Source organism: Nelumbo lutea, chromosome 3, assembly GCF_056320005.1.
Source record: "Nelumbo lutea isolate HS-2025 chromosome 3, American lotus-T2T, whole genome shotgun sequence".
Taxonomy (NCBI): domain Eukaryota; kingdom Viridiplantae; phylum Streptophyta; class Magnoliopsida; order Proteales; family Nelumbonaceae; genus Nelumbo; species Nelumbo lutea.
The window spans coordinates 83,583,880-83,594,699 of NC_142686.1; the positions used below are offsets into that span (position 1 = coordinate 83,583,880).

General features: G+C 41.3%; 1 pseudogene; it reads left to right on the forward strand.

The window, feature by feature from the left end:
• Positions 1–2,052: 2,052 nt before the first annotated feature.
• LOC148866133 (pentatricopeptide repeat-containing protein At2g22070-like) lies at positions 2,053–3,241 on the forward strand (annotated as a pseudogene).
• Positions 3,242–10,820: the final 7,579 nt, after the last annotated feature.

Genomic DNA, 10,820 nt, shown 5'->3' on the forward strand with positions numbered 1-10,820 from the left:
AATCGCTCGAACAGGGTACGCCCAATGTCTACTGATAAATTTTCAAAAGGAATATCATGAATTTGAACACATGGTTCAACCTCCTAAAGGTTCCAAGCATATTGGGGTCATCCAGGAACCAATGGTTGCATGAGAACCCATTGACCATTTAATGTCCAAGGGTCATTGTTTCGAACTCTTATGTAATCCTCTTCATATCTAAAATTTAGACGAAAATGTCCACGAAGAGAAGGAGCTAACAACAGTTGATTAAGGCCTAAGTTCCAAAGCTCATAGAGCCCTTGAACTACCTCATCAAACTAAATGGGGAAAAAGACGACAGATAATAGAGAGCTACCAAGTTTCCTCTGTATTAGGAGGGATGTGAGGTTGAGTGTTAACTATGTCTATATTACCCTGAGCATTACTGTGAAGCATTGTGAACGTTGAGAAAATGACCCCAGAAGTTCACTTCATGGCTGAAGTTATGGAATCGCTACCCATCAAAAATCAATAATGGGGAGTGATGGGTCTCCTAAAATTAAAATAGGCAAAACGTTTTGGAATTTATAGTGATTCCACACTACCTGTTCGAGACAAGGCTATTCCGGGTAAGTTAAGAGAGAGAGAGAGGGAGGGAGGGAAGGGGTTAAGCACCCCTCTCTCTTGTTAATGTGAACACCAGATTTCCCCTCTCCGACTTTGTTTTTAATTTAATTTTGTTTAAAAAATATGGAAGCACTACATCTTAGCGGATTGGTAATCTATATTTTCTAGCAAATTGGAAAGGTGTTATTGAAATTGCATCTTCCCCCTCCTTTAGACCAATTCCTTTTGGATGCAGGGACTTGAGCAAAAGGGTGAGAATCCCTACCCCTTTTCTATTAGAATACTTACCTTCATACTCGGCTGGTAAGTCTGAGGAGTGGAGAAAGCGTGATAACTTCCTTCTCCAAATGCTAGTTAATACCCAATTCCCACTCGAAATCTAGCTACAAAGAACTGATTAAGTCGATGGCAAAAAACTGAGATAAAGAAAACAAAGGTAGATTATTAGATTTAATTATTCAACTATTAAAAAAGACTCTCAAAAAATAAATAAAATAAAAAGGGGGAGGTAGAAGATTTACCTCCTGTAACCTTTACAAGAACCAATGATGTTGGTATTCGCAGAACTAGTGAAGCCTGGGTTTGGAGAGCTCGATGAATGATATGTAACTCCTAACTCGGCAGTTCGAGAGTGGTAGTGGGAGCAGGACGATGGCAGAACAATGGTAAGTTAAGGTTTTAAAGGCAAGCTGTGGTGGGTCAATGGTAGAGCAGGTCGAAGCACGCTGAACAAAGGATGATAGCACCGATAGGGAGATGAGGATCGTGGGTTCTGCCTTGAATCACCACTCCTCTCTCCCTCTCAAACTTTTTTCCTTCTCTTTCTCACTTTCCTTTGAGTTTTCTTAGTTTTTGCGTCTCTTACTCTTGGAACACTCTCTTGCCTCCTTTTTTTTCTTGCACCCCTCCCTGCTGAAACTCTCTCTCTCTCTCTAACTCTTATGTTGGCGGCTCGAAGGAAAAATCCTAAGAGAGTTTCCCCTTCTGTATTCGAAGAGACCCTCCTCCTCAAGCTTTGCCTTCTCGACCTCCCTCTTTGGGAATAGTGACCCTTATTTATAATGGGAAGGAAGGGTGGTTTCTAAACGAAAATTGAGAAAAAAGGGGTGTTATAATAGGTAAGGTAGGGTTTGGGGGTATCGACTTGGTATTTTCTAGAAACTTGGGGTAATATGGGAATTAGGTCAAGGGTAATTCGGGTAACTTGGTCAAGGGTATTTTGGCAATTCTAGTATTTTTAAAAGGAGGGTCATTTTGGTAATTTTAGTTAAAGGTAATTTTGGGTAGGGAAAATTCCCAATAGGTACCCTATACTTTAGGTCAAGTGCCAATTTAGTACCCGAATTCGTTAATCAACTGTTAAATGGCACGTGAAAAGACAAAAATACCATTAAAATATAATCTAATTGTCTTTATCAACCTATTCGCTAAAATCAAAACCAAAGGCGCTTGCGATTGCAAGCAATGCGAATGCAAACAAGAAGTCTATTAAGCTTTGCCCGACTGATTGTCGTCGTTGTTATACCAAAACCAACAACCCGAGCTTCTTTATTGGAGCTGGATGGAAGTTATCACGTGGGTGTGTTCTCCTGCAACCAAACGATCGATAACTTGATCAAATGTGGCCGTCTTGATTCAACCATTGAGATGTTTGAAGCAATGCATGTCCGTGATGTCGTCTTCTATAACTTGGTAATAGCTGATCATGCTCGCCATGGGTTTCCAGAGCTGGCCCTTGATCTCTTAAAAGAAATGGTTTCTCGAGGCCTTAGATAAAGCCCATCCACATGTTCTTTAATTTTGGGTATTTGCAATAATGTTGGGTTCTACCAAGAAGGCCTTCAATTTCATTGCATAGTGGTTTTGCTTGGGTTCAACGCAAACTTGTTTGTTGGGTCCGCATTGATTGATCTATACCCGCAAGCTTCATATCTTAACCCTCCTATGCAGTTGTTCAATGAATTGCCTAGTAGAAGTTTAGCAACATGGAATTTGGTTCTTTGTGGGTTCTGTCAACTGGATCCATCATATGAGGTGCAAGGATTCTACTTGAAGATGAAATCAGATGTTGGGGTTGATCCAAATGGTGTTACTTTCTACTATTTGATATATGCTTATGCTCGACATAGAATGAGTAGAGAGGGCCTCAAGATGCTTGAGACCATGATCCAGGAGAGTCTGAAGCCAGATGTTGCAACATTCTTGTTTGTGTTAATGGGTTGTGGGTTGTAGTCACTCAGGTTTGGTGAGAGAAGAGCAATTAATATTTGAATCAATGGAAACCATCCATGACGTCTACCCAGACAAGAGGCACTATTCATGCATGGTTGATCTTCTAGGGGGAGCAGGCTTGTTAGAGGAAGCAAAAGTGTTGCTAAAATGCTCACCAGTTAAGGGTGATTTAGTAATGTGGAGCTCCCTGATGCATAGTTGTATAGTACATCGAAATGAGAAGGTAGGAAGAAGAGTTGCAATAGCTTTGCTGGAGCTCAACCCAGACAATCCTACAGTGTTGTTGCAGGCATCAAGCTTCTATTCTGGAATTGGTGATACAGAGATGTCCATGAAAATTAGAGAATACAAGGAAATCAATGAAATGAGAAAGGGGGCAGGTTACAAATTTATTAAATCAATCAATCATGGTTACTCTTGACATCATGTACAACCACTTACTCCTAGTAGGCTGACATTATTTTGTTGCAGGTATACTTATCAATTTGTATAGTCAATCACAACCCAGAAATCATAGTGAAGACGTATGGTATCATCATACAATATGTGTTTTAGCTCATTCAACCTCAATATGTGATGATAATGGAGTCGATGCCAACAAATAAGATATCCATCCAAAATCTATAACAAGGAAGGGAATTGTGTTGCGATACAAAGGTGGGAGTTTGATAGACAATGGCCACCGCACCAAAGGTCACCTTTTGTTCTTCAAACCTTCATCATCTGTGCAAAAAGGCACCACCTTCTCTCGCACCGAGATCTCTATCGACCAATTCCTTGACCTGCTTCCAGTTCAGAAACTTAACGTCTATCTCTGATGGCCATCGCTTCTTCATTCCATGCCGGCGGTTTACAGTTCGGGCGAAGGATAGTGAGCGACAAGCACAAGCAAACTCTTCAATTTTCGTCTGGACTGTTGAGAGCTTGAGATCTATTTTTATTTTCGTGAGAAAGAAGATAATGAACATTGTATTTTATTAATAGGGTAATTTTGACTTTTTAAAAATATTAAATGGCACATGAGGTCATGTGATATAGAAAACTAATAGCCCATTAATAGTAGGTACTAAATTGACAGCATTTCAAAAGTTCGGGTACTAGATGAAGGGATGAGATATCCATCGTATGGACACCCGAATCTTGTAGAATAGAATGGGCGAATTTCAAAAATTTCTCTCCATCCTACTGCGAATCATATTCCCTATTTTAGAAAAATCATATTTTTCAAAGATCAATCTTGAACCAAGAGTCGAACCAGATCTGAACAAAAGTAGTAGGAGAGAGATATACCTAATACGGAGAAATAATATCTCCCAACGAAGGTATTCACGCCCAAAGAAGGATCCAAAGACTACTCCCACTGAGTATGGCGCAGTGCAGGATGGAGCAGAATCAGTAGGGTTCTTCCTAAGAACCTAATCCTTCGCAAGAATAAGCAGAATGGCATGTGAGCATAGCTTCCTATCAGTCCCTTCACAAGGAACTAATATCAAGATCCAATCTTGATTTCTCCCACTAAACTGGAGATCGAACTGGTTGGTAAGGCGGCAGCAAGAAGGAGGCGGCAAGAGAGAATTTTCGTAGATGTACCGAATTCTCTCTTCTATGATTTCAGCTCTGAAGACAGGTGATATCTTGTGTGTCTAAAGGTTGTCGCCCCCTCCTCCTTTTATAATCTTAAAGGGATCAGCTCCTAATCCCATTAGGAGTTGTTGATCCAAATCATATTTGGATCAGAATTCCCCTTAAGTGATAAGGGTAGACCCTTATCTTATCTGCAGATTAGACCAGCCTTCTCCTAATCTCATTAGGAGGTTTTCAAATATTAATCACATTTAGATCTGGACTCTCTGAGTGGATAGGGTTAAGATCCTATCCTATCTGCTAATCCAATCCTAGAATTCACCCCTTATTTAACTGATCAAATCAGCCCTATTCAAAATGGGCTTTAGGCCCATTAAGGTTATGTGCTCACTTAGCCTTCTAAACTGCTACCTAGTTGGCTTTCATTGTATGGTGTGGGACCCACACATTGATCTACACATTAGCCACATGGGATCAACCCAGCCTTTGTTACAAGGCCTGGCCGAATACACTATTATGGATAATGCACCCCCTGAATCCCATCGCATGGAATCTATAGGCCCAACACTTACCCTAAGTGGTCACTGCGCCAAACACCTTGTAACACCCAGGGACCGTGGGCAACGGCAAGATTAGCACATCAAATATTACTCTCAATGGTATTACACTTAACCTCTCAGCCCATAATGATCAAACACTACCCGACAAGAGAGGACCTCTCCCTCGGTTGCAAGGAACAGTAATGCACTCTCTATTCACATGGATCCCGGGAATTAAAACCTTTTGCAAACGTTTGGAAACCATAATATATATACTTTTATATCTCATATAAAATATATTTTACAAAATAAATCTTAACGATTGAAATCGGCTAACGGCAGACTTGGTTTCCATCAGAGAGAGTGCATCCCCAATCATTACCTTTGCCCGACAAAGGGGCTGATCCTGTCACTATGATCACCCACTCAGATGAATTCTCAGACTGTCCCAATATACCCAGGTTTTGATCCCCGCTAAGGATCTCACTAATTGGCATACCAAAGACAGCCCAATCCAACACCTAGTGTAGTATCATAATCGAGTCTAGGGGTCAGGTGTAACTTTTCAGTTTTGCCCATCAATCTCCAAAGTCTAGGCCAATATTAGAAATCTGGTCTGATTCAAAAATTCAATTAATCCTACACTGCATGTGCCTTGGGTCTCACCCTAGCGACTGAGACAGGCCACCCCAACAATTGGCAGCACACCAATGTCAACCTTGGTAGGATAAATCTCCCTAGACTTATCCAACGACTGTGAACATTCTAAACTAACACGAGTCTCATAAGTGTCCAGTTTAAGGGTATTAAACAGAAACACACTACAGGAACATGAATCAAATATATACTTTATTCATTAACAATAAATTCATAATGTACATCATTCTGATTGGAGCTAAGGGCATACAACTGTCTAATAGCTCCCACTTGCACTTAGGTCCAATCTGATACAAGCTGGAGTCCCATGCTTTCCACGTGTTTCTTAAACACTTTCTGTGTTAGTGGCTTAGTTAATGGGTCTTCTACATTCTCTGTTGACACTACCTTCTGAATCAGGACGTCCCCTCTACCAAAAATTTCCCGCAGTATGTGGTACTTTCTCTCGATGTACTTCGACTTCAAGTGGGCTCATGGCTCCTTAGCCTGACCAATCTTTCCATTGTTGTCACAGAACAAGGGAATGGGTGATGTGTTGGATGGAACTACTCCCAATTCGTGAATGAACTTCTTCATCCACATGGCTTCCTTGGCAACTTCACTTGCAGCAATGTATTCGGCTTCGGTTGTGGAGTCTGTCGTGGACCCCTATTTGCTGATTTCCAGTAAACAACACACGATCCTATCGTGAAAACATACCTAGATGTAGACTTTCTATCATATGGATCGAATTGGAAATCGGCATCAGTATACCCCTGGATCTATAGTGAACTACCATCAAATACCAGACAAAAATCTTTTGTCTTTCGAAGGTACTTGAGTATGTTTTTCACAGCAGTCCAGTGCTCCTACCCTGGGTTAGCCTAAAATCTGCTTACTACACTCACTACCTAAGCTGTGTCAGGATGAGTACACAGCATGGCATACATGATGCTCCCTATGGCTGAGGCATAGGGAATGTCCTTCATGCCCTCAATCTCCTCAGAGTTCTTGGGAGACATCTTCTTGGAGAGAGTGACTCCATGCCTAAAAGGAATTATTCCTTTCTTGGAGTTCTCCATGCTGTATCTCTTGACAATTCTGTCACTGTAAGTAGATTGGGATAATCCTATTATCCAATTCGATCTATCTCTATAGAGTCAAAGAACCAATATATAGGAGGCTTCTCCAAGATCTTTCATGGAGAATTGCTGTGAAAGCCACACTTTCACCGTAGTCAACATTCCTACATCATTCCCAATGAGTAGAATGTCGTTTACATACAGAACCAATAACATAACCTTGTCCCCACTGGTCTTCCTGTAAATACAAGGCTCATCTGGATTTTGCTCAAAGTCAAACGTTTTGACAGTAGAGTCAAATCGGATGTTCCAACTCCTACAAACTTTCTTAAGTCCATATATGAATCTATTTAGTTTACATACCATATGTTCTTGACCCGTAGCTATGAAGCCTTGCGGCTGCTGCATATAGATATCTTCAATAAGATCTCCATTCAGGAACGTAGTTTTGACATCCATTTGCCAAATGTCGTAGTCATGGTATGTTGCTATAGCTAGCAGGATCCTAATGAATTTAAGCATAGCCACAGGCGAAAAGGTTTTCTCATAATCGATGCCCTCTTTTTGAGTGTACCCTTTCGCCACCAGACGAGCTTTGTAGGTCTCAACCCTACCATTGGGGCCCTTCTTCCTCTTGTAAATCCATTTGCAACCAATTGCTTTTACCATAGGGGGCGGATCTACTAGAGTTCAGACTCTATTGGTCTCCATTGAGTCCATCTCACCTCTCATGACATCTACCCACTTAAGGGAGTTTATGTCCAACATAGCTTCCACATAAGTCACAGGATCGTCCTCACTTGTCAAGGCTTCCACCAGGTAACTATCCTGGTCATAACCAAAATGGACTTGTGGCCTGGATACCCGGGTAGATCTTCTAGGTTGGTCACTACCGGGAACTTGTGGGACACCTCCCACTACATCCAAACTCTCCTCATCAAGAACAATTTCCTGACGATGATTGTCCAAGATATAATCATTTTCTAAGAATTGCGCATTTCGACTGTAGAAAACCTTCTACTTACTTGGGTCATAGAATAGGTAACTATAGAGCCTTTTGGGTAGCCTACAAATTAGCAACGACTGGTTTTGGATTCCAATTTGTCCGGACTTATTCTTTTAACGTGTGTCGAACAACCCCAAACCTTCAAGTGTCGTACACTTGGTTTATTTCCTGCCTAAAGCTCATAGGGAGTCTTTGGAACTAATTTTGTTGGAATCCGATTCAGCACGTATATCGCAGTTTCTAATGCGTATCCCTAAAAGGATGTGGGTAACTCTAAACGGACGAGAAGTGACTGGACCATATCCAATAAGGTCATATTCCTCCTCTCTGAAACACCGTTAAGTTGTGGTGTGGTAGGAGGAGCCAACTGTGATACTATCCCGTTGACCTTCAAGTAGTCCCTGAATTCGTTAGAGAGATGCTCGCCACCTCGATCCGATTGAAGGGCCTTAATTTCTCTCCCTAACTGTTTCTCGACCTCTTGTCTGAACTCTTTGAACTTTTCAAAGGATTCAAACTTATGTCTCATTAGGTACACATAACCATACCGAGAATAATCATCAATAAATTTAATGAAGTACACGTGCTGGTTACGGGTCCTAACACTCAGGGGACCACATACATCAGTATGTATAAGGTCAAGCATGCCTGTACATCTTTTAGGCTTACCGTTAAATAGCCTCTTTGTCATCTTACCCTTAAGGCAAGGCTCACAAGTGGGAAGATCTTCTACAGTTAGAAAATCCAAAGAACCATCCTTTACCGGTCTTGTGATTCGGTCAATACCAATATGGCCAAGTCGGTAATACCACAGGCACGTGGGATTAACTGTGTCATGTACTCTTTTCTTGGGGATATCAGCCGACGTAGTTTCGGTTATGTTAGTTTCTAGAGAATGATGTAGAACATAGAGACCGTTCTCCAGTTCCCCGTATGCGATGAATTTGTTGTTTCTTTTAATAATAATTGTATTACTGAAAAAGATAGAATATCCATCCGCACACAGTTTAGAGACAGAAATCAAATTTCTTCTTAAATTTTGCACAAAAAGACAATCTTTGAGTACAATGGATCATTCTCTAGAAAATAACTCTATGGTTCCTATTGTCGTAGCTGCAACACTTGTAGAAGTCCCCAAGTAGAGCATCACTTTGCCTTCATTCAGCATTCTGCTTACCTTGAATCCCTACAGTGAGTTACACGCATGAGTTGAAGCCCTGGACTCAACACAACAGGACGCAAAAGCCACCAATAAATTGGTTCCTATGACACAAGATTCGAAATAACCTTTATTGGATTCCAGGTAATGAGGACAATTCCTCTTCCAGTGGCCAGTCTGTTTACAGAAGTGACACGCATCCGATGCCCTATCCTTCTTCTACTTCTTGGGTTTGGCAGTTTTCTTCTAAAGCTTCTTTGCCTTCATCTTTTTCTTGCCCGATTTGCTAGCTTCAGCAAGCATAACCACAGGCTCATCCTTCCTAATTAAATCATCAGCCCTCTGTAACATGTTGCTGAGTTCCTGGACACTGACATTCAGCTTGTTCATATTATAGTTAATTATGAACGGGTTGAAGGAAGGAGGCAAAGAGTTAAGGATGGCATCCACTTGTGTGCCAAGATCTAGCTCGGATCTAAGGACTTCAAGCTCGTCGATATATCCCATCATCCGAAGACAATGGTCGTGAACCAGTTGCCCCTTAGACATTTGAGCGGTCATGAACTGTTTCAAGACCTTCTGCCGAATAGAACGATTTTGCTCTTCGTACATTATCTTTAAACTATCCAATATGTCCTTGGCTAGTTCGATCTGATCGAACTACCTCTGTATCAGATTGTCTAGGGAGGCAATGACATAGCAGCAGGCTAGGGAGTTTTTATCCTCCCAATCTTGGAATTCCCTCCTTCTGGCCTCAGAAGCCCTATCGCCCGGACGCTCCGGGGTAGGATTTTTTACTACCTTATCCAATTTTTCAGATGTTAGGACCAGCATGAAGTTACAGTACCAATCGGCATAGTTTGGGCCCTTAAGCTTGTTGTCGTCAAGAAGCTTTGCAAATTGTCCGTTTGCCATTTTCTGGTAAAACAACAAATATTTGTCCACAACCTAATTTGATTCATGTTCTTTACATAGATATGGCATTTAATCTATGTTCCATTCTCATTTGTTCATATATGAGATTTTCCTCCCATCTCAGTGACGGAGACAGCGACTTGTCTCTAGAATTGTGGGAAGCCACATAGGGTGCATGGAGCCAACAGTTTCAGCTACAAAACCCCACCACCTTTCTGTGAAGAATCATATCCAGTCATCATATGAATTTTCCCTTTGGCCTATGTCAGACAAGGTTCAAAGCCATTTTCAAATAAACCTATCTATCCAGTGAGTGCTCACCCATCATATTCGTGAACACCAAAGTACCGTGAGAAAGTTGCCATTTTCTAATGAAGCCCCACCCACATCGGTCTATGACGCCACTATCATCTTATGAAATACTCAGACAAGCCCAACAGCAAATGGATAGCCCATTTTCTGGTGCGTTTCCTCATTACTGAATGACCCATCCTCATGCTAATGATGGAAGGCCTTTAGAGAATTCATCACATGAATCTCACTATCACATGCACTCATATTTGTTGGAGGGAACGAATGATTATGCCCTAGATTGATTTAGGTCAAACCAAAGTGGCTCCCACTGACTTTCATAAAGTCAGATTTTGGTGGGCCCAAATCATCTAGAGCTCCGCACATATCCTCTTTAGGAGGTGTGGGGCCCTCCACTGAGGGAGGTCATCCAATGATAGTAGGGACACTATGGCAATGATGTGCATTCAGCCATGGTATGCGCAAGATCCATTATCGAATCAGCATTGGCCAAGCACTTATGGCCCATGAACTTAGCACATAACGCATCCATACATCACATGCTGGAAAGAATTGATCCAATCAATTAATATCTATAAAGCCCATTTTAAAGCCATAATATTAACCATTAATATTAACTAGGTATATGGGCCGAAATTAGGGTTGATCAATTTGGTCCATATAGCTTTTTTTGCGAAGTGGGCTTTTAACAAATTAAAACTGGGCCTTTACAGGTTGGGCCAAATTAAATATTCAATCAATTATCAATCCTTAAGCCCATTAGTGGG